At 45.8% G+C, this 24888-nt stretch overlaps 2 protein-coding genes across 7 annotated transcripts in view; one reads left to right on the top strand and one right to left on the bottom strand.

The window, feature by feature from the left end:
• The window catches only part of nrip1a (nuclear receptor interacting protein 1a), a 139506-nt gene extending 121401 nt beyond the window's left edge, over positions 1-18105 (bottom strand). For all 6 annotated transcript variants that reach the window (XM_072259860.1, XM_072259858.1, XM_072259862.1 and 3 more), the window contains exon 1: positions 17545-18105. The gene's annotated coding sequence lies outside the window, so the exon portion shown is untranslated. The remainder of the gene's footprint in view (positions 1-17544) is intronic.
• The window catches only part of usp25 (ubiquitin specific peptidase 25), a 551935-nt gene that overhangs the window by 12910 nt on the left and 514137 nt on the right, over positions 1-24888 (top strand). The window lies entirely within an intron of this gene.

Below are 24888 nucleotides of genomic sequence, written 5' to 3'. Positions count from 1 at the left end.
AAATATGTCTCTACCAAAGGGGGGTGGAAGGCTCTCCTTCCCTCCACTAGCCTGCAGGTCACCCTTACACAAGGTGTAGCACCTGCTTAGCTCTCTCCCCACCCCCCAGATAAGCCATGGGAGCAGGTGGTGGATGGTCCTACGAGCAGTTGGTGCATACCACAAGTCCTGGTTATGTGACCACCGGTGCCAGGCAGGCAACCTCTGAAGAGTATTGATAATAGCTGGGGCGAGTTGTTCTCTGATCTTGGCAAATTACTTGCAAATGTTTCACCACCAAATGAGGAGGCATCATCAGTACACCGTTCACTGTTATGTGTCCCTCCGAATGCTAGGCCTTTACATACTTACCGATCAGCTGATTGATTGCCATTTCAGAAACTCTGTTGTGATGTGGGGAGGAAATCTCGTCACCGATTGGTTGTGTGGTGAAATTTGTCTGCAGTGGTCTGGAAATTTGCCTGCTTTGGCTTGTCAATAAGATCGAAGTCTACGTTCTGTTTACAGGATTGTTCATGGAAAACCACGATTCTGGGAATTCCCTTGCCTGCTGTGTGTTTGCTTGCACCATGACTTTCACTGATATCCAGACAAATTTGTGCCCCTTTTGAACTTCATGGGTCGAGACCAGGGAGGGTTGGTCATGTCGCTTTATAGCCAGTTGACGTTCATGGATCCTTGTAGATACCTTGGCCGACATAATATTTGCTGCGGTCCCTACTTTGGATTTGGAAATAAGCAGTTCACGTTTCAGGCTGAGGCCCTTCATGAGGACTGTCTATTCCTCTCCATAGATCCTGCCTGGTCTGCAGAGTTCCTCCAGCATTTCGTGTGTGTGTTGCTTTGGATTTCCAGCATCTGTAGAATCTCTTATCTTGTGTCTGCTTCCACATATGTTTAATCTTCTACAAATGTCCATAAAACCGTAAGACATAGGAGCAGCATTAGACCATTGAGCCCATCGAGTCTGCTCCACCATTCCATCATAATTAAAGAGTGTTATGTCTGCTCATGGGGGCTGGGGGGTGGTGAGTGTGCTCCTGTGGTGGGTGCCAAATGGCGTTGTCACCACACTGTCTACCTGTGATGACACTTTCAACTTGAGGACTACTTACAAAACTTCTAGATTGACTTCTTCTGAATTACTTTGAACTACGTTCCTGTATTCCTGGTCCCTCTGTTGTTTTCTACAAAAGTTTATTTGCCAACAAGACATAACACAACAACCTGGGCTGATAAACTACTTACAGTTTCAAATTCAAAATACAATATTATTACTGTCTACAATGTATCCAACACTTTGATAGGCCAACCATTCTTGGAAATCCTCCACTGTGCCCATGGAGACTATGTGCTCCTTCACCAGGGATACCCGGGCACAGACGTAACCCGGAAGAGGGACAGACAATCGGCTGAGGCAGAGCTCGCGACTGCCCGCTGCCTGGATCCGTGAATGGCCATCTTGGCTAGGACCAGGACAAACACTTTTGCATTGTTCGTTTTTTGAAGCCTATTGTAATTTTTGACATTTTGCACTGTACTGCTGTCACAAAGCAACACATCTCATGACATACACTTTTATTTTATTTCTTCAGAGACAAAGCATGGGGACAGTCTCTTCCAGGCCAGCGAACCACGCTACCCAACGGCATCCATGTGGCTAATGAACTTCAAAGCAATACAAGTTAGGAATGTGGGAGGAAACTGGAGTACCCAGAGAAAAACCATACGGTTGGGGAGGGGGAGGCACATTTAAATCCTTACAGACAGTGGTAGAAATTGAACCTCTGTTGCTGGTGTTCTGATAGCATGACGCTCACTGCTACGCTACTGCACCTCCCCAAACACGTCAGTGAAAATAAACTTAATTCTGATTCAGTGTATTAACGCAAATTCAGGCACGTCACTCGCTCTGTTCAACGCGGAGCTTTAAGCCCACCGACTGATACCTCGGGGTGGGAAGGAAGAGGAGAGGTGTGCAGGGCTGGTCACTGATGTATTTGGTGTGGCGGAGAGCTTCCCAACAGCATAGAGAATGAAACTATGACTCCTAAGGAAAAGGAGAGGGGTTAGGAGGGGGGAAACCACAGAGACATGGGACAGAACTGGCTGTGTCAAGTCCTCACCAGGAATTTCATTTCAGAATCCTTCATTAGAAAGAAGGCACGGAGGTCAGAGCTTCCAGGGGGATAGAACAATATCCTACCCTTGACCCTCTGACCTCTCACCTTCTTCAAGTGAGGGGTCACATACCAATCTCCAAGCAAATAATTACTGGCCTGGAAAGGAAGATGCTTGCAACATAAAGCAACTGGTCCCTTGACCTGCACCTTTTGACCTTTGACATCAAAATGTTATCAACACCAACGGGCACTACTCCCTTCATTGAGCAAACTCTCTTTGAAGTTTCAATGTCTCTCAGTCCTTTAGCAGTATGGGGGAGGCCAGGGGAAAGAGGTGTCGATTGAGACACAGAGAGATGTCAAAATAGAGAGATAGAAAGATAGATAGACAGAGAGAGACAGAGATAAAGTTAGAAAAAGAGGGAGAGAGATAGCGAGAGATGTGTATGTTCATTAGAAAGAGTGGGAGAAATAAAGAGTTAGAGAGATAGAGATAGACAAAGGGATAAACAGAGATAGAGAGATACACACAAGTCAGGCAACATCTATGGAAATGAACAGGCAGCCAATGGTAGAAATGCCTGAGGCAGGGAGAAAGAAAAAGCAGGAAGAGAGCTGGGGGACAGAGAGTGAGAGAATAGAAGAATTGGAAAAGGGAGAGTTATGTGAAAAAAGTGAGAGAGAGAGAGAGAGAGTTGATGAGAGAACGAAGGGAGTGAGAGACAAAAACAAAAAGCACAAGTGAGAGGGATCAAGGAGCTCAGGAAGACAATGGTGCCCAACGGCGATTCCCTTGCTTGCATCTTTGGAAACAGCTCTATTTCTATCTTTAATATCTCTATTTTTCCCCTTCAGGGTTCTTCTGAAGACCCAGAGCTGGAGTTAGACACTGGCTTCAGGGAGTGGGACCCGCTCTCGGGGTCTCACGATTGGTCGCTATCTGATATGCCAAGAACACGGTCTAGGAGACTGGCGCACCTTCAGGGTGCACGATTTTCGTGGCTCTGGAGATGGACGGCCTCGAGGTCGGTGCCTCCGCAGGAAACCGGTGTGTCGTGGGAGTACACAGAAGATCGAAAGCAGCAAGCTGGCTGCTGGCTGCGTGCCCAGAGGCCCGAGTTCTTTAGGCACAGAGCTCGGTAAAAGCAACGCAACAGACTTTTGACACCATAAATCGGCGAGTTGTTTGTTATGTCCCCGCTCTCACTGTGGAACGGGAACATCTCTTTTTCCCTTATTAGGGAGAGAGAAAGAGCCTGTGGTATGTCCAATTACAGAGTAGACTTTGGGGTACTGCAAGCCTGTCTCTTTATTGATGCTTTACAGCACACTTGAGTGCTCAGTGGGAGGTGCCGATGTTTTTTTTACCAGGGGAGGGGGTTGTTGCTTTGCTGCTATTTATGCGTGGGAGGAGGGAGCTGGGGGGGCTTTGGGGTTCTAACATTTAACTGTCTTTTATTCTTTGGTGGATGTTTGCGAAGAAGAATTTCAGGTTGTATATTGTATACATTTCTCTGACATTAAATGTACCTTTGAAACCTTAGGGGAAGAACAGGTAAGTGAATGCAGAAGAGTGGAAGAAGAGAGAACGAATGAGTGGAGTGAGAGGGGTGCAGGGACAGAGCACAGTGGGCAGGTGAGAGAGAAAGTGAGGGACATGTACAAGACCGAAAGACAGAACAGGGACAGCATGGAGTGAGAAAGAGAAAACGAAGAGAATGAGATCACAAGGGAAAGTTGGAGAGACAGAATGAGAAAGAGCACAAGAAAGGGAGAAAGAGCAAAATTCTGCAAAATCTTCACCTAGATAGAGGTGTACTCGATGATTAGAGGCATACGTCAGATGGACAGCCAGGGACTTCCCAGGGTGGAAATGGCTAATACATGGGGCCATAATTTGAGGAAAGTAGAGGAGAGATGTCAGAGGTATTTTAAAACAGAGTGGGAGGTACATGGAACATCCTGATAGGCAAGTTGTAGAGGCAGACACATGAGGGGCTCTTCAAGGAACTCTTAAATAGATGAGGAAAATGGAGGGCTATGTGGAAGGGAAGGGTCAAATTGATCTTAGAGTGGCTTAAAAGGACAGCACAAAATCATGAGCCAAGGGCCTGTATTGTTCTGTAATGTTCTATTTATTTATTTAGTGATACAGTGCAGAGTGGGCACTTCTTGCCCTTTCAGCCGCGTCACCCCAACAACCCACAACGACCCCAATTAATCCTCACCTAACTACAGAACACTTTACAATGACCAATTAACCTACTGACCGGTATGTTTTTGGACAGTAGGAGGAAACCAGAGCATCTGGGAAAAACCCATACATTCCACGGGAAGGAACTACGGAGACTCCTTACAGATGGTGCCAGAAATGAACTCCAAAATCCAACGCCCTGAGCTGTAATAATATCGTGCTAACCATTACACTCCCATGGCACCCATTCTTGTTCTGTGCTAACAATGACAGAGCATGAGGTAGTCCTCAGAGAGGACAGGTGAGCAGGGGGAGAGAGAATAAGAGGAGGCACAAGAGATTCTGCAGATGCTGGAGGCGTATTGGAGGGGTCATGACTGTCATGTGACAGCACTGCCCATTTACCTGGTCGAAAGACACGCCACCTACCAATCAAGGTTTGACCCCTCCTCGCCCATCAATGAGCACCTAACCATTGGCCCCTTTAATTAGCCTTGTACTTGACCTCGGGCAATTGGCCTTTGTTCTACACAAGGCAAGGGTAACCGAAGGCAGATGGGTACAAGTAAACACATTTCTGCTCTTTGGTCCAATATTTATCTCCATATTAAGTTCAAGTTTATTCTCATTCTACAGCCAAACGAAACAATGCTCCTCCAGACCAAGATGCACAACACAGTACGTATAGCTCACATAAAGTAATATTACCACAAATAAAATAACAAATAATAGCAATGCATTTACAGCACAAGTTACAATTAACACTATTGGTGCTTCATTCGTGATGAGACCTGGGGTGGCGGCAGAGAGTTCAGTAATCTTACAGCCTGGGGAAGAACCTGCTTCCCATCCTAACTGTCAAGTCAAGTGAAGTTTACTGTCATTTAACTACATACATGTATATAGAAACGAGAGAACGTTTCTCTGAACCAGGTGCAAAGCACATAACATATGATAACTTATGAAGGTCAGGATAAAATCTACAGATGCATCACACATAAATAACAAACTAAAGTGCATAAATTTTCAATATTGGAAGGTACAGAACAGATTAACCATTGATACTTCAAATACGATGCGGCCAGGAGTTCAGAAGCCTAATGGCCTGGGGGAAGAAACAGTTTCCCGTCCTGACCGTTCTTGTTTTTATGCATCAGAGTCTCTGTCTGACGGTAGAAAGTCAAAGAGGATGCTGGATGGATGGGTGGGATCCTTAATAATGCTAAGGGCCCTACATACACAGTGCTCTTGATAAATGTCCCTGATGGATGGTAGAAAGACCACTATGATCCTCCCAACTGTTCTCACAGTCCTTTGTAGGGACTTCTGGTCCGATGCCCAACTGCTCCCATACCAGATGGAGATGCAGGAGTTTTCAATGGTGCTCCTGTAAAATGCAGTTCAGTTGGGGGGGCCTTGCTTGCCTCTCTCTTGTTAGGAAGTGGAGGCGCTGGTGTGCCTTCTTGTTCAGGGAAGGGATATTAAAGGACCAAGTGAGGTCAGTACGCTGAGCACTGGTGCTCCTCAAGGTTGAGTGCTCAGCCCGCTGCTGTTCACACTGCCGACACGTGACTGCGTCGCAGGGTCCAGCTCAAACTGATGACACGACAGTGGTTGGCCTCATCAAAAAGGATGACGAGACGGAGTACAGAGAGGAAATGGAGCCGCTGGAGGGCTGGTGTGAGAAGAACAACTCAAGCCTGAACATGGAGAAAGCTGAAGAAATCATTGTGGAATTCAGCAAGGCTCAGGCATACCAGCCCCCTCTGCGAATACATGGCTCCTCCAAAGACAGAGTTGAGTGACCCAACTCCTAATGCTACGGTACCTCCAGCCTGATGGTACAGGGTCAAAGATTCTGGGGCAGATGGGAGGGATCACTGATAACGCTACTTTCCTAGCTTCACTGTCCATGCCCTGTGAGTGTGTGATGGGACAGTACAGAGGGAGCTTCACTCTGTATCTAACTGTCCCTGTCCTGGGAGTGTGTGATGGGACAGTGTAGAGTGAGCTTCACTCTGTATCTAACTGTCCCTGCCCTGGGAGTGTGTGATGGGACAGTGTAGAGGGAGCTTCACTCTGTATCTAACTGTCTGTGCCCTGGGAATGTGATGGGACAGTGTAGAGGGAGCTTCACTCTGTGTCTAACTGTCCCTGCCCTGGGAGTGTGTGATGGGACAGTGTAGAGGGAGCTTCACTCTGTGTCTAACTGTCCCTGTCCTGGGAGTGTGTGATGGGACAGTGTAAAGGAAGCTTCACTCTGTATCTAACTGTCTGTGGCCTGGGAGTGTGTGATGGGACAGTGTAGAGGGAGCTTCACTCTGTATCTAACTGTCCCTGCCCTGGGAGTGTGTGATGGGACAGTGTAGAGGGAGCTTCACTCTGGGAGTGTGTGATGGGACAGTGCAGAGGGAGCTTCACTCTGGGAGTGTGTGATGGGACAGTGCAGAGGAAGCTTCACTCTGGGAGTGTGTGATAGGACAGTGTAGAGGGAGCTTCACTCTGGGGGGGTGTGATGGGACAGTGCAGAGGGAGCTTCACTCTGGGGGGGGTGTGATGGGACAGTGCAGAGGGAGCTTCACTCTGGGAGTGTGAGATGGGACAGTGTAGAGGGAGCTTGACTCTGGGAGTGTGTGATGGGACAGTGTAGAGGGAGTTTCACTGTGTATCTAACTGTCCCTGCCCTGGGAGTGTGTGATGGGACAGTGCAGAGGGAGCTTCACTCTGGGAGTGTGTGATGGGACAGTGTAGAGGGAGCTTCACTCTGTATCTAACTGTCCCTGCCCTGGGAGTGTGTGATGGGACAGTGCAGAGGGAGCATCACCCTGGGAGTGTGTGATGGGACAGTGCAGAGGGAGCTTCACTCTGGGAGTGTGTGATGGGACAGTGTAGAGGGAGCTTCACTCTGGGAGTGTGAGATGGGACAGTGTAGAGGGAGCTTCACTCTGGGAGTGTGTGATGGGACAGTGTAGAGGGAGCTTCACTCTGGGAGTATGTGATGGGACAGGGTAGAGGGACCTTCACTCTGGGAGTGTGTGATGGGACAGTGTAGAGGGAGCTTCACTCTGGGGGTGTGTGATGGGACAGGGTAGGGGGCGATTCACTCTGGGAGTGTGTGATGGGACAGTGTAGAGGGAGCTTCACTCTGGGAGTGTGTGATGGGACAGGGTAGAGGGAGATTTACTCTGGGAGTGTGTGATGGGACAGTGTAGAGGGAGCTTCACTCAGTGCCGTCCCTGTCCCGGGAGTGTGTGATGGGACAGGGTAGAGGATACTTTCAAGCCGCTATCTGTGACATCACCTGTGGATTATTGACAGACACAGCTGCTGTTTTGGACAACTGGCCAGGTTTGCCACAACTCTTCTAATCGTAGAGTCATAGGATCCTACAGAACAGAAACAAACCCTTCAGCCCATTTAGTCCATGCTGGACTATTAACCTGCCGAATCCCAACAATCTCAACCCGGACCACAGCACTCCCTACCCCTCCCATCCATGCATGCATCCAAATTTATCGTAAATGTTGAAATGGAACCTACATCCACCACTTCAGCTGGTAGCGCTTCAACACTCTCACCATCCTTTAAATGAAGAAGTTCCCCCTCATGTTCCACGTATAACCCTTTATCCTTAACCCATGACCTCTAGTTCTAGTCTCACCCAACCTCAGTGGAAAAACCCCTATAATTTTGTATACCTCAATCCAACCTCCCTTCATTCTCCTAAACTCTAGGGATAAAATCCTAAGCTATTCAACCTTTCCCAATGCCTCCAGTCCTCAAGTCCTGGCAACTTCCTTATAAATTTTCTCTGCACCCTTTAAATTTTATTGATAGCTTTCCTACCAGTAGATGACTAGAACTGCACACGATACTCAAAATTAGGCCTCATGAAGGCCAATATGCTAAAAAGCTCTCTTCACAACCTCAGCTTCTGTTGCCAAACCAGCTCTCACACTAGCAGTTTTTAAACTCTCTGGTCGCAGACCTAACCCAAGTCCGCAGCAGAGATCAAACGGAGCGGATGAAAAGATAAGACCATAAAGACCACAAGATATAGGAGCAGAAGTAGGCTATTCCGCCCATCGAGTCTGCTCCACCATTCAATCATGGGCTGATCCAATTCTTCCAGGTATCCCCACTCTCCTGCTTTCACCCCGTACCCTTTGATGGCCTGACTAATCAAGAACCTTTCTATCTCTGTCTTAAATACACCCAATGACTTGGCCTTCACAACTGCTTGTGGCAACAAATTCCACAGATTTACCACCCTCCGACTAAAGTAATTTCTCCGCATCTCAGTTCTAAAAGGACGTCCTTCAATCCTGAAGTTGTGCCCTCTTGACCTAGACTCCCCTGCCATGGGAAATAACTTTGCCATATCTAATCTGTTCAGGCCTTTTAACATTCGGAATGTTATAAAAAAGATGCTGAGGTCTTCTCAAGATTTAAGATTGTTTAATGTCATTTCCAGTGCTGCACAAGTGTAAAAAAAGAACAAAATAACTGTTACTCTGGATCTGATGTAGCACAAAAAATATACAAGATAAAGAACACAATAAATATAAATGCATAAGATAGGTTTTACATATAGATTGATCGTATATTCATAAAGTGACACTCCATACAAAGTGTATGTACATGGTGACTGACAGGAAATGATAAAGTAGCAGTGGTAGGGTGATTAAAGGTTCAAAGTTTCATTTATTATGAAAGTATGCATGTAGTATACAGCTCTGAGATTCGTCTTCTCCTGATAGCCATGAAACAAAGGAAAAAATGGAAGTCCAAGTTGCAGCAAGTTGTCCTCTCAATGGAGAAGATTACTGGCTGCCAGTTACCGACATTGAAAGACCCATTCATCACCAAAGCAAGGAGCTGCAGAAATTACTACCAACTCCACCCACCCCAGCAGTCATCCATTCACCAAATTACCACCTGTGAGACGCTACAAGTCCATCACCACCAGGACTACTTGTCATCTCCGAAGCTTCTTTCCTGTAGCTGTCCAGTTTCTCGACAAAACTCACTCAGGTGTAATACCCCAACCGTCCCTGTGCAACATCTGTTAAATGATCTTTCCTGCTGTCCTTGTTCTGTTGATAATTATTGAGTCTGTTCATACGTTCGCATTTACTTAAGTTTGATTATTGACATTTGCACATGTGGCCATTCTGCTAATTGTTGATTACTCATGACTGTTTACACTATTGTCTTGTGAATTGTTGGTTACTACTGTGTTGTCTGTTATGGTGTTGTCCTGTGTTTGATGCTTGGCACCGAACAACTATCAATTCTGGTGTGTTTCACCCACTGGCAATAAAGTGATTCTGATTCTGACCTAGCTCCTGCCCGCTTCCTTTCCATATGCTGAAATGTGTCGTTTGCATGAACAACCAACACAAAACAGGGATGCGCTGGAGTAGTCCGCAAGAGTCACGGTATGTTCCGGCACCAACATAGCACGCCCACCATGCACAGCAGAACACAACAAAACGACAACAGCAAACAAGCCCTGGTTCCTCACTCCCACTCTCCCTCACACACACACACACACACTCCTCCAACTCCAGGACATCCCATATACAGCCTCCAGGAGACACAAAAATTCACAGACTTCCGATTTCAACTTGACAAGTGGACTCGCAGTTGACTTGGGGCCCTGGCTCTGGGGCCTTGAGTTCCAGACTTGAAGTGTCAACTGTTCATTCCCTTCCACTGATACTGTCTGACCTGCTGCATTTGTGGGCACAGACTATAAATCTGATACTGATTCCCCAAAGTGGGACAACTGACCTTAAATCCTTTCTCGAGGGCACTCAGCTCTTACGGCCACTTCCCCCTCCAGGTTCTGTGTTCAATTCTCATCTTCATTTCTTCATTTTCTGTTTACTACAGCACAGAAACAGACCCTTTAGCCCATCTAGTCCATTCTAAACTATTAATCTGCCTAGTCCCATCGACCTGCACCCGAAGCAAACTCCTCGCATCCATGTACCTGTCCAAATTTCTCTTCACTGGTGAAACTGAACCTGCATCCACCACTTCTGCTGGCAGCTCGTTCCACATCTGCACTGCCCAAGTGAAGTTCCCCCTCATGTTATTTTTGAACATGGAACCACTTCTGCATTTGCATTGCCACCCACTTCACTGGGAAGGAATAGTCTGCTGGAATCAGCTAGCTTGATGGGGCAGTGGCTGGATCCCAGCCTGGGTCACAGTTCCGACGAAAGTTGCGCAAAAGTCAAAAAGTCAAAGTAAAAGTTTTTTTTCTATGAAAGTGCATATATGTCACCGTTTCTTTCTTTGGCACCCTAGGGGACATCCCATCTGTAGGGAACTTGCACACATTCTGCAGCCCACCTTTCTCATACCAAGGATGTCATTAAACTGCAAAAGGTGCAGGAAAAGACTCACAAGGATGTACAAGGTTCAAGGTAGATTTCTTGTCGAAGTATGTACGTGGTATGCAACTCTGAGATTTGTCTTCTCTGGACAGCCACAAAACAAAGAATACCATGGAGCTGTACAAAGGAAAGCATCCACCACCACCCCCCACACACAAAAATAAAAATCACGCAAACGGCAACAACAACATCAACCCCCAAACATCAGCAACTTTTCCTTTTACCCTTATAACTTAGGAGATTGGGGGGTCACCTTATAAAACCAAGATGGGCATAGATAAGGTCAAATGAAAGTCACACTACATTCAATTTCAAAGTACCTGGACCTCACCGTACATTACATTGAGATTCATTTCCCCGCAGGCATTCACAGTCAAACAAAGAAATACAACAGAACTAATGAGAAACTACACACAAAGATGGACACACAACCAAAGACACACTGTGCAAATGAGGAAAAAAGCTGCTGAGAACACGAGTTCTTGCACTGCATACACTCTGCATTTAACAGCAGAGGTAATGGAACCATAGGGCGATACTGCACGAAAAGAGGATCTTCATAACAACAGGTATGCATCAAACAGCCCCACCCACTTAGACCACAAGACATTGAAGCAGAATTGGGCCATTCAGCCTATTGAGTCTGTTCTGTAATCCTACACTAATCACATTCTGTTCTCCACACATCCCACCGAAACTTGTCAAAATACTTCCTTGTACAACTGGCTGTTCGATTTTCTCACCTACAGGCTCCAGTTAGTTCTCCTCCACAACCTCCATCGGTTTCGACGCACCACAAGGCTACGTGCTTAGCCCCCTGCTTTACTTGCTTTATATTTACGACTCTGAGGCTAAGCACACCTCCAATGTCATATTTAAATTCGCTGACAATACCACTATCATTGGCTGGATCAAAGGTGATGGTGGTTTGGCATTTAGGAGGTAGACTGATAATCTGGCTGAGTGGTGCCTCAGCAACTACCTCTCAGTCAATGTCTGCAAGACCAAGAAGCTGACTGACTTCAGGAGCAGGAAGCCGGTCCTCATCGCAGGGTCAGAGGTGGAGAGGCTCAGCAACTTTAAAATCCCTCATTTTTATCATTTCAGAGGATCTGTCCTGGGTCCTGCACGCAAGTGTCATTATGAACAAAGCATGGCAGTGCCTCTATAGTCTTAGAAGTTTATGAAGATTCAGCATGACATCTAAAACTTTGACAAACTTCTATAGATGTGTAGTGGAGAGTATATTGACTGGTTGCATCATGACCTGGTATGGAAACCCCAACGGCCTTGAATGGAAAATCCTTTAAAAATTAATGGCTATGTCCCAGTCCATCACGGGTAAAGGTCTCCTCCACCACTGAGCACATCTACAAGAAACTCTGCTGCAGGAAAACAGCATCAATCATCAGGGACCCCACCACCCAGGACATGCTCTCTTCTCACTACTGCCTCAGAAAGGTGGTACAGGAACCTCAGGACTCACACCAGCAGATTCAGGTACAGTTCTGCCCCTCAACCATCTGGCTCTTGAAACAGAGGGGATAACTTCACTCACCCCTTCACTGAACTGTTCTCACAACCTATGGACTTACCTTCAAGGACTCTTCATCTCATGTTCTCAATATTTCTTGCTTATTTATTTATTTATCTATCTTTTTTTTCCTTTTTTATTTGCACAGTTTGTTGTCTTTTGCACATTAGTAGATTGTCTGTCCAGTAGGGTGCAGTCTTTCATTAATTCTGTTGTGCTTCTTTTTATTTACTGTGAATGCTTGCAAGAAAAAGAATCTCAGGGTAGTATATTGTGACATACCTGTACATTGATAATATAATATCCGGGAGTCCAAAACCAGAAAGCATTAACTTTATTTGTCACATGTACATCAAAACTTAGTGAGATGTGTCATTTGTGTCTTCGACCACCACTGTCCGAGAACCTGCTGGGGGCAGTCAGCAAGTGTCGGCGTGCATCTGGCACCAACATGACATGTCCACAACCTACAAACCCTCAACCGAATGTCTTCTGGAATGAAGGAAAAATCCAGAGCACCCAGAGGAAACACACACAGTCACGTGGAAAATGTGCAAAGACCTTACTGACAGTGGCAGGGTTCAAACCGCAAGCTTACAGCTGACACTGTAAACCCTTATGCCAACTGCACTGCTACTGTGCAGCTCACCAGCAGGAGCAGGGCAGAGATTTCAAGTGAAAGGGGAAAGATTTAAAACTTTTTCTCCCCCCACACACTGGGTCGTGAGTTTATGGAATAAGAAGTGGTAGAGGCAGGAACGATTACATAGAGTAATACTAAAACACAAACAGAAACAGGCCCTTCAGTCCATCTAGTCTGTGCTGAACCAAACTGTCTATTCCCATCCAGACCATCGCCCTCCATACCCCTACCATCCATTACATGTAGTAAGTGGGGCTCAGAGCCAAGTGGTCAAATTCAGCACATTGGGTAGATTGTCCATTCTTTATCCATTCGTCCCTCCCCACTAATCTCGGCACTTATCCCTGCAAGTAGCCAAAATGCTACATCTGTCCATTCACCTCCTCCCTTACTTCCACTTAGGATCCCAAACCATCCTTCCAGGTGAGGCACACTTCACCTGCGAATCTGCCGGGGTCACCTTTTGTACAAGTCCAGTGCGCCTAATACAGCCTCCTCTACACTGGTGAGACCCGTCGTAAATTGGGGGACTGCTTTGGCGAGCACTTCCACACCATCCGCCACAAGCGGGACTTCCTGGTGGCTAAACATTTCAATTGCAATTCCTATTCCTGTTCCAACATGTCAGTCCATGGCCTTCTCGTGTGCCACGATGAGGCCACCCTCAGCGCGGAGGAGCAACACCTTGCATTCCGTCTGGGTAGCCTCCAACTTGATGGCATAAATACCGATTGCTCTTTCTGGTAAAAAAAAAGGAATTCCTCTCTTCTTCAATTCCCCCACTCTGGCCCCTTACCTCTTCTCACCTGACTATCACCTCCCCCTGGTGCCTCTCCTCGTTCCCTTTCTCCTATGGTCCACTCTCCTCTCCCTACCAGATCCTTTTCCCTCCAGCCTTTTACCTTTCCTACTCACCTGGCTTCACCTATCACCTTCTAACTATCTTCCACCCCTCCTCCCCTCCCTCCTTTTTACTCTGGCATCTTCCTCCTTCATTTGCAGTCCTGAGGAAGAGCCCTCAGCCCAAAACATCGACTGTTAATTCATTTCCATAGATGTTACCTGACTTGCTGAGTTCCTCCAGCATTTGAGTGTGTTATATTGGGTAGATGGTCATATTGGTATGCACTATTTTTATTTAATGCTTTTCATTGAAACCCATCACTCCTCCTAACTCCCATCCCTGGTCAGCTAAGGACATTGGCCCCTGGTGGGGCCTCTGAACGAGAATGGGATGGAGTTTATCCAACGGCAGAGCTTCATTAAACTCGAACATATTCCTTCTTTTTCCAGAAAGCACAATTCTGTGGAATCCTCTGCCTGAGGAAGCATGGTATCGCAGTGATTAGCATATTGATGTACAATACCAGCCCTAAGACCAATTCCCACCACTGTCTATAAGGAGAATATACATTATCCCTGTGGCCTCATGGGTTTCCTCCGGGTGCTCCAGTTTCCTCCCATATTCCGAAGGTTAGTAAGTTGTGGACATGCTAAGTTGTCACCAGGAGTATGGCGACACTTGTGGGCTGTCCTCAGAACATCTTTGGACATTGACGCAAAACGACCTATTCATTGTATGTTTTGATATACAATGTTGTGACAAATAAAGATAATATCTCTACTATCTCCCTTGGGCAGAGAATTCCACAGATTCACTACCCTGAGGAACAAATTATTAAATATATTTAAGGCTCACTTAGAAAGATTTTTTTTTGCATAGCAGGGGAATGAAGGGTTATGGGGAAAAGACAGGTAGGTTCAGCTGAGACCACAGCCAGATCAGCCACAATCTTATTGAATGATACAGCAGCCTTGATGGGCCAGATGGCCAATTCCTGATCTGGTTTCTGATATCCATATGTAACAAGGAAAGACCAGGCAAAGTACGTTTCTCCAAACCACCTCAATTTATAAATCCACGTTCTTGCACTGAAGAGAAGTTTAAACCAGAAGAAATCAGACATGATCATACTGAGGTACCTGTTCATAGAGTAACACAGCTTGAAAGCAGGCCCTTCGGCCCATCTCATCCATACTGACCACCAACTATTCCCACTTGACCATGTTTGGTCCATATTGCCCTACACCCCTCCCATTCATGTTCTTATCATTACTGCCTCTCCCACCTCCTCTGACGGCTCTGTGTCAAGGAGGTTCCCCCTTTGGGTCCCCTTTAAATCTTACCCCCTCACCTTAAACCCATGCCCTCTGGATTTTAATTCCACTCCTCCGGAGGCCTACTCCTACTCCTACAATCTCGTGTTTTACCAAATTCTGCCATGGCCTCTTCCCACAGGCCTCTTCTCATTCTGTGAGCAGCCTCTTGGCATCTCTTCCCAGCACTGGCTGGTGGACACCGCCTATCATCCGTGTTCAGGCCCTATTTCAAGAGTACTAGAATATAAAAGCAATGATGCAATGCTGAAGCTTCATAAGGCACTGGTCAGTCCACACTTGGAGTATTGTGAGCAGTATTGGGCCCCTTGTCTAGGAAAGGATGTGCTGGCATTAGCCAGGTTCCAGAAGAGATTCTCAAGAATCATCCCAGGAACGAACATCAGAACATAAGGAACATAAGAAATAGGGGCAGGAGTAAACCATCCAGCCCATTGAACCTGCTCCACCATTCAATGAGATCATGGCTGATCTGGTCACCTCCACCTACCTGCCTTTTCCCCACAACCCTTACTTCCCCTACTATGCAAAAATCTATCCAACCCTGTCTTAAATGAAAGGGTCTTATGAAGAGCATCTGATGGTTCTAGGCCTGTACTCACTGGATTTTAGAAGAACGAGGGAGAATCTCATTGAGAGCTATTGAATATTGAAAGGCCCAGATAGAGTGAATGTGGAGAGGATGTTTCTAATTCTGGGTGAGTCTGGGGCCAGTGGGAACAGCCTCAGAATAGAGAGATGTCCATTTAGAACAGGGATGAGGAGAAACTTCTTTAGCCAGAGGATGGTCAATCTGTGGAATTCATTGCTACAGACGACTGTAGAAGCCACAGTCATAGAGTAGGTATGACTGTAGTTAAAGCATAGGTTGATAGGTTCTTGGTTGCTAAGGGAATCAAAGGTTACAGGGAGAAGGCAGGAAACTGGGGTTGAGAAGGATAATAAATCAGCCATGATGGAATGGTGGATTTGACTTAAAACTAAAAGACATAGGAGCAGAATTAGGCCATTTGGCCCATTGAGTCTTCTCCTTAATTTTGTGTTGCTGGTGGTGTAATCTGAGTTCCCTGCCCCTCTCCTTTCTCCAACTGCTCCTGACCTGCATGTTGATGGATGTTGTAAGTAAACTGGACACTCCTGCCACGTGGAACCAAGGTTGTTGGCGGCTTGATCTGGTGACTTCAGGGTGAGGCGGGGAAATAGCCTTTGCCAGAAGGCCAAGGGCCAAGATAGCAGAGAATTCTGCCACTAGACCATCCAGTGGCCTCTGCAATGGACTGCAACTATGGACAGTGCAGTGAGATTCAGGGTCTTAGTGGGAGTTGGCGTCTTCAACTGACCATGTCTGGGATTTAAAAGGGAGAGGTGGGGAAAGATGAGAGGAATTAAATTTTAAAAAGCACAGCATGCCAACAATGACCTGCTTTTCTGTTATAAACAATAAATTAAACGTATAATCAATAACCTGCGGCTAAAACCATTTAAACATTTCAGCCTCCAGCCACTCACTGTTGACCAAACTGACCACTGGGAGGAACAGGTTAAATACTGTTTATAGATTTACTAGGCATCAACCTTTTTAAAAGGGACTCTTTGTGTGTGTGTGTATGTATGTATGTATGTATGTATCAGGATGAATGTGAGTGTGTGAGAGTGTGAGAATGAGTGGGTGAGTGTGTGTGAGAGTGTGTGAGAGAGAGTGTGTGTGTGAGAGTGAGAGAGTGTGAGAGTGAGAGAGAGAGAGAGTGAGAGTGTGTGAGAGAGTGTCTGTGTGAGAGAGTGTGTGTGTGAGAGTGTGTGTGCACATCAGAGTGAGTGCAAGAGAAAGAGAGTGAGGGTGTAACAGCGAGAGTGAGTGTGAGAGCGTGTGCATGTATGAGTGTGTGAGAGTGAGTGTGTGAGAGTGAGAGTGTGAGTATGTGTGTCAGAGTGTAAGTGTATTGTGCGTGTGTGTCCCACATATAGACCTCCAAGACTGCAAGAGAAAACATTACGAAAGAAACACAAATACGGTATAAATATAACACACAAACACACCACAGAAACCAGCTTTCCAGCGCTGTAACAGCTCTCAACATGACAATTAATCGCAAAATAACCATGTTCGTCCAGCCAAAGATTTAAAAAGGTATTTTTGATCATTTCAATATCAGCAGGTTTCTAATGATCAGGACAGATGCTTCCAAGAGGAAAACTCGTCTATTCTCCTGGTTGGCCGGGGTAGGGAGAAGGGGGTTGCAGAAAGGTCGTAGAAGCATAACGAAGGGACTCAGGATCCCGAGAGAGAGAGACAGGCAAGAACTCTAAGCCCGGGAGAGCCCCGGGTCAATTTCTCCAGGGTCTGAAAATGACGATTTATTAAGCGAACGTCCTCTCCATTCACATTATTTTAGCTAAACAGAACGCACACATAATTTCTTGCTCGTATATGCATTCATAAAATGGTCGATAGAATCCCCCCTTACCTGGTCGCTCCCCCTACCACTCACGCAGAGACTCACAACCGCTCCGGAAATCCCAAGCAAGGCGAAGCGACGCTGGTAGTTTCAATGGTCACAGAATCACAAAATGTATCATTGTGGCGCTGCCGCTGACCGGGATTTGCGACAAGGCCTCTGGCGATGATGTATCCAAGCCATTCAGGGATACAAAGTAACCGGCTGTAATGTGTCCTCTGTGTCGCCCGCGATCCAGCATTAAAAAAAACAGGTCAAAACATGGGCCTCTCTCACAACGGAGAAAAATAATTAAATCGCGAAACAGATGCAGGCTTTGGAATTAATCGGCTGACTTCTTTTCACCAGTACTTTCCCTGTATCTGTCTCCCTCTCTCCCTCTCTCTCTCTCACACACACAACAGAAGCCTTCGCCCGGCCACATGCAGAATGAAGCAATCGCTGCACTCACAGTTAGACACCTCCCTGATAAAGACATGTAAAAAAAATCACACACATACGACACACTACACCAGTCAACGCCAGCGAGCGCTGGGATCAGGCTACCCTTCCGAGGCTGGAGGCACACTGTATTTAACCCCTTAGGTTACAATTCCGCTGACATTAGAATTGCTGGTAAAATATTTAAACGAACGCTTATCACAGTATACTTCACAAAGTATCTGATTGGCTGCGAAACGTTCTGGAACATCCTGCAAAGGGATGTGGAAATCACTGTAGAAATACAGGTTTTTATAACTTAAATAATAATTACATCAGTTTAATTACTACCACGGTCTTCACTGTCCGTGGTGCTTTCAGACCATTCAGCCATCTAACTCTGCCAGAGCCTACTTCCTGCAGCCTTGTAAATTCTTTTCTTGGTAAACTGGTACCTTAAATTGGTCGTCATCATCATTATGTGCTGTGTCAAGTATCTGTCTTGCATCTGCCTGTGGGGAAGACCCCTTCGCACTGTAGTTCTTACTCTTTTCTCGGTCCATGAGCATGATTGTTCTTGGAGAATATTTCTACGGAAGTGGTTTGCCATCACCTTCTTCTGGGCAGTGTCTTTACAAGATGGGTGACACCAGCCATTATCAATATTCCTCAGAGATTGTCTGCCTGGTGTCAGACGTCACATAACCAGGGCTTGTGATGTGCACCGGCTGTTCACACGACCATCCACCACCTGCTCCCATGGCTTCATGTGACCCTGATCCAGGGCGAGGGGGGTGAGGAGGAGCAGCTTACACCTCCTTTGGTAGAGATGTATCTCCATCCGCCACCCAATGAAACTGGTAAGTTGGTTTATTATTGTCACAAGGCACCAAAGTACAGTGGAAAACCTGTCTTGCGTACTGTTCGTACAGATCATTTCATCACAGCAGTGCATTGGGGTAGTACAAGGCAAAATAATAACAGATTGCAGAAAAAAAAGTGTTACTGCTACAGTAATAGTGTAGTGCGGGGAAACAATAAGGTACTAGGACACAACCAGGTAGATCCTGAGGTCAAGAGTCCACCAGGAGGAAGTCCAGTAGACTTATATTGTATTGCTATATTTACGCTCTATTCTTGGTTGGTGCGGTTGTAACGAAACCCAATTTCCCTCAGGATTAATAAAGTATATCTATCTACCTGGTGGTGAATCTATGGAATTTGTTGCCACGGACAGCAGTGGAGGCCAAGTCATTGGGTGTATTTAAGGCAGAGATTGATGGGCATCTGAGTAGCCAGGGCATCAAAGGTTATGGTGAGAAAGCGGGGGAGTGGGACTAAATGGGAGAATGGATCAGCTCATGATAAAATGGCGAAGCAGACTCGATGGGCCGAATGGCCGACTTCTGCTCCTTTGTCTCATGGTCTATCTATCTATCTATCTATCTATCTTATAACAGTGAGATAGAAGCTGATCTTGAGCCTGGTGGTGTGTGCTTTTAGGCTATCTATAGTCTGTCATTTGGGGGTGCAAGAAGAGAGAAGGTCTGGGGTGCTTTACTGAGGCAGAGAGTATCGACAGAGTCCACGGAGGGGAGGCTGGTTTCATAGATGTGCTGAGCTGCGTCCACAACTCTCTGTAGCTTCTTGCAGTTTCGGGCAAAGCAAATGTTTAACTAAGCTGTGATGATGTGGTTCAGGTGCCTTCTGTGGTGCATCAATAAAAATTGGTGAGGGTAGAAGAGGACATGAGAAATTTCTTTAGCCTCCTGAGCATGTAGAGGCACTGGTTGAGCTTTCCTTCAGGCATATGTCCAGCTCCCAACTGTCCATCGGTGATTGGTGGTCAACACAGACATGATGGGCTGAAGGGCTATGTGTCACAGTGACTCCCTTTTGATCACTATAATTGGATCTGCCTTCATTGCTAACTCTAATGCAGTCTAGACCCTAACCACTTAACTTGTGAGAAAAATGATAATCTAACAGCACAGAACAAGGCCCATCAGCCAACTTTGTCCATGCTCACCAAGATTCAATGTTCAAAATTGCAAAGTTTATTATCATGGAACACAGAACACTATAGCGCAGCACAGGTCCTTTGGCCCACAATATTTTGCTGACCTGTTAATCAAATCTAAGATCAATCTAACCCTTACCCCTTACATTGCCCTCCATTTTTGCAGGAAAAAGACTAAGGAGCTGGTGGTAGACCTGAGGAGAGCTAAGGTACCGGTTTCCATCCAGGGGGTCAGTGTGGACATGGTGGAGGATTACAACTACCTGGGGATACGAATTGACAATAAACTGGACTGGTCAAAGAACACTGAGACTGTCTACAAGAAGCATCAGATCTCTATTTCCTAAGGAGACTTTAACATCTGCCGGACGATGCTAAGGATGTTCTACGAGTCTGTGGTGGCCAGTGCTATCATGTTTGCTGTTGTGTGCTGGGGCAGCAGGCTGAGGGTGGCAGACACCAACAGAATCAACAAACTCATTCGTAAGGCCAGTGATGTTGTGGGGATGGAACTGGACTCTCTGACGGTGGTGTCTGAAAAGAGGATGCTGTCCAAGTTGCATGCCATCTTGGACAATGTCTCCCATCCATTACATAATGTACCGGGTGGGCACAGGAGTACATTCAGCCAGAGACTCATTCCACCGAGATGTAACACAGAGTGTCATAGGAAGTCATTCCTGCCTGTGGCCATCAAACTTTACAACTCCTCCCTTGGAGGGTCAGACACCCTGAGCCAATAGGCTGGTCCTGGATTTATTTCATAATTTACTGGCATAACTTACATATTACTATTTAACTATTTAGGGTTCTATTACTATTTATTATTTATGGAGCAACTGTAACGAAAACCAATTTCCCCCGGGATTAATAAAGTATGACTATGACTATTTTTCTATACTCCCTGTGCCTACCTAAGCATTTCTTAAATGAATCTGCTTCGACCATCACCCCCGGCTGTACTTTCCATACACCCACCACTCACTGAGTGTCACGGTGTGCACTGACAACGATTGAACCCGGATTCCAAGGAACAACAGACTCCCATGTTGAGACTGAAGCCAGCTCTTCTTCATAGGAATTCCAACTAAACATGGGTGGCTCGACCGAGCAACACTGTGGGAGAATTCATTCTTGAAACACAAGGACCCTGCAGTCAGTGCTAATCAGGAGCTCACTTTAAATAATTATGCTGAAAACCAGTACAGGTCAAAAAAACTGGACAAGATTAAACAGAGAGCACAAGGGTTTAACCACTCTAGGTAAGACTACAATTAACAAATAGAGGTGAACAGGCCCACAGGGCTCATGACTCTGTGTAAAAAAACCTACCTCAGATATCACCCCTGTACATTCCTCCAAAGATTTTAAAATTTTGCTCATTCAAACTGTGTATATGTTACCGTATAAACATAGTTGTGTTTGCCTGGAGAGCCCATAGTCCTGCAAACATTTTCCAATCATGTACCCTTCCATGATTAGAAAACATGTCGACAGCCTCCAAAGTTTGTTCCTTATAACAAACAGCGCACTTATTCCAATATTCCCACACCCATGGAACTTGTTTGAGCAGGTACAGTGACAACTTTTAAAAGACATTTGGATGGGTCCAGGAATTGGAAAGGTTTAGAACGTTATGAGCCACGCCCGGGGAAATGGGATTAACTTGGATGAGGCATCTCATTCTGCATGGACCAGAGGGCTGAAGGGCCTGGTTCTCTGCTGTGACTATATGATCCAAAACGTAGAACAACTACATCTCAGATCCCCTCTCACCTCAAACCCATGCCCCCTACCCTGACTAAAAAACCATGACCTTTCACCTGAGCATTCGCCAAGTCACCTAAAATATTGACAAACGTCTATATATTCACAGTGGAGAGTATCCTGCCTGGTGTCTGGTGTGGAAACACCAGTGCTCAGGACTCGAACCGTCTCGAGAAAGTGGTGGATACAGCTCAGTCCATCTCAGGAAAAGCCCTCCCCACCTATGAGCATGCTTCAAAGGTTCATTTATTATCAAAGTATGGGTTTATATACAACTCTGAAATTTGTAAGGAGTACTGCCATAAGAAAGCAACATCCATCATCCATCTTCTCGCTAGAACCATAAGGCAGGAGGTAAAGAAGCCCCAGGTCCCACACTATCAGGTTCAGGAACAGTTATTACCCTTCAACCATCAGGCTGCTGAATTAGTGTGGATAACTTCACTCACCGCAACTCTGAACTGATTCCACAACCTACAGACTCACTTTCCAGGACTCTACAACTCATGTTCTCAGTATTATTTATTTTTTATTTGCACAATTTGTCTTCTTTTGCGCATTGGCTGTTATCAGTCTGTGGTTATGAAGAGTTTTTCGTAAATTCAAGTCAAGTGAAGTTTATTGTCACTTAACTACATAGGCATATATAACGTATATAATATATATAGAAATGAGACAACGTTTCTTCGAACCAGAGTGTAAAGCACAATACACATGATAACTTATGAAGGTCAGGATAAAATCACACATAAATAACAAACTAAAGTGCATCAGTATTAAGTATTGTAAGGTACAGAACAGATGAACCAGTGGCACTTCCAAGGCGATACAGCCGTGAGTTCAGAAGCCTAATGGAATAGGTTCTAACCATTCTTGCTTTTATGCATCAGAGTCTCCTGCCTGACAGTAGAAAGTCAAAGAGGATGCTGGATGGATGAGTAGGATTCTTATTAATACTAAGGGCCCTGCGTATGCAGCGGTCCTGTTAAATGTCCCCGATAGATCCTCTCAGCTGTTCTCAGAATCCTTTGTAGGGATTTCTGGTCCGATGCTCAACTGCTCCCATACCAGACAAAGATGCAGCTTGTCAGGATGCTCTCAATGGTGCACCTGTTAAACACAGTTAAGATGAAGGTGAGGAGTCTTGCTTGTCTCAATCTTCTTAGGAAGTGGAGGCACTGCTGTACTTTCTTGTTCAGGGAGGTGATATTAAGGGACCAGGTGAGGTCGTCCGGGATGTGAACTCCCAGGAACGTGGTATACTTAACTCTCTCTCCAGAGGAGCCATGTATTCGTATAGGGTGATGGTCTATTGTATTTCTTTATTTTCCTGTCAATGCCTTCAAGAAAATGAATCTCATTTTATGTGGTAACAAATATGGTAACATACGAGTACTTTAATAATAAATTGACTCTGAATTTGACTTTTACCTTTTCTACCGCCCTCATTTTTCTTATGATCACTCCTCAGCCTCCTACTCTAATGTAGTTATGTGCTTAGTGGTTACAGGGTGGGTGAGTTGGCCCTGCTCCTGCTGTTACCCAGCCCCAGTGTTGTGTCTGTCTCCACTGAGAACACGTCCCTTTAGAACTGGGATGAGAAGGACTTCATGTTGACCCAGAAAGTGATGAACACGTGCAATTTATCACTACAGGTGGCTATGGAGGCCAGGTCCTTGGGTATATTTAAAGTGGAGGTGAATAGGCTCTTGATCAGTATAGGCATGAAAGGTTACAAGGAGAAGACAGGAGAAAGGGATCGAAGGGAAAATAAATCAACCATGGTGGAATGGTGGGGCTGATTGGCCTAATTCCACTCCTTTGTCTTGTCATGCCAGGCTATCCAGCGTATCCTCATGGTTCATGGCCTCCAGTCCTGGTAACATCCTCGTGAGCCTTGTGTGCCTGAAATGACATTACAGTTTACACTTTATACTCGTGTACCAGAAATAATATTAAACAATCTTGAATCTTTACAACTTAATGACATCCTTTGTACTAGAAAGGTGAGCAGCAGAATGTGTACAGGTTCCCCACGGAAGCAACATGTCCCAGGTTGCCGACGGAAGAAGCTGCGGAGGACCTCAGGATCAGAACCACAGACATATTCGTGAAATTTGTTTTGTGGAAGCAGTACAGTATTATACATGAAAAAAGAAATAGGTTACGACAAGAAATGCAAAAGTATAAAATTTAAGTATAAAAGTAGTGAGGTGGAGTTCATGGGTTCCTTGTCCATTCAGAAATCAGAAGCAGAGGGGAAGAAACTGCTTCTGAAATGTTGATTGTGGATCTTCAGGTTTCCGTACCTGCTCCTTGAAGGTAGCAATGAGAAGAGAGCGTGCCCTAGCTGGTCTGGCCAAAATCTTCCAAAATCTAGTCAGGTGGAAGAAGGCAGCATACATGAGGTTTAGGAAGCAAGAATCAGATGGGTCTATTGAGGAATATATGGAAGCAAGAAAGGAGCTTAAGAAGGGGCTGAGAAGATCAAGAAGGGGGCATGAGAAGGCCTTGGCGAGTAGGGTAAAGGAAAACCCCAAGGCATTCTTCAATTATGTGAAGAAAAAAAGGATGACAGGAGTGAAGGTAGGACCGATTAGAGATACAGGTGGGAAGATGTGCCTGGAGGCTGTGGAAGTGAGCGAGGTCCTCAATGAATACTGCTCTTTGGTATTCACCAGTGAGAGGGAATTTAATGGTGGTGAGGACAATATGAGTGAGGTTGATGTTCTGGAGCATGTTAATATTAAGGGAGAGGAGGTGTTGGAGTTGTTAAAATACATTAGGACAGATAAATCCCCGGGGCCTGACGGAATATTCCCCAGGCTGCTCCACAAGGCGAGGGAAGAGATTGCTGAGCCTCTGGCTAGGATCTTTATGTCCTCGTTGTCCACGGGAATGGTACCGGAGGACTGGAGGGAGGCAAATGTTGTCCCCTTGTTCAAAAAAGGTAGTAGGGATAGTCTGGGTAATTATAGACCAGTGAGCCTTATGTCTGTGGTGGGAAAGCTGTTGGAAAAGATTCTTAAAGACAGGATCTATGGGCATTTAGAGAATCATGGTCTGATCAGGGACCATCAGCATGGCTTTGTGAAGGGCAGATCATGTCTAACAAGCCAAATAGAGTTCTTTGAGGAGGTGACCAG

This window comes from Mobula birostris, chromosome 6 (assembly GCF_030028105.1).
Source record: "Mobula birostris isolate sMobBir1 chromosome 6, sMobBir1.hap1, whole genome shotgun sequence".
Taxonomy (NCBI): domain Eukaryota; kingdom Metazoa; phylum Chordata; class Chondrichthyes; order Myliobatiformes; family Myliobatidae; genus Mobula; species Mobula birostris.
The sequence above is the reverse complement of the archived record's forward strand: the minus strand, read 5'-3'. Positions and strand labels throughout refer to the sequence as shown.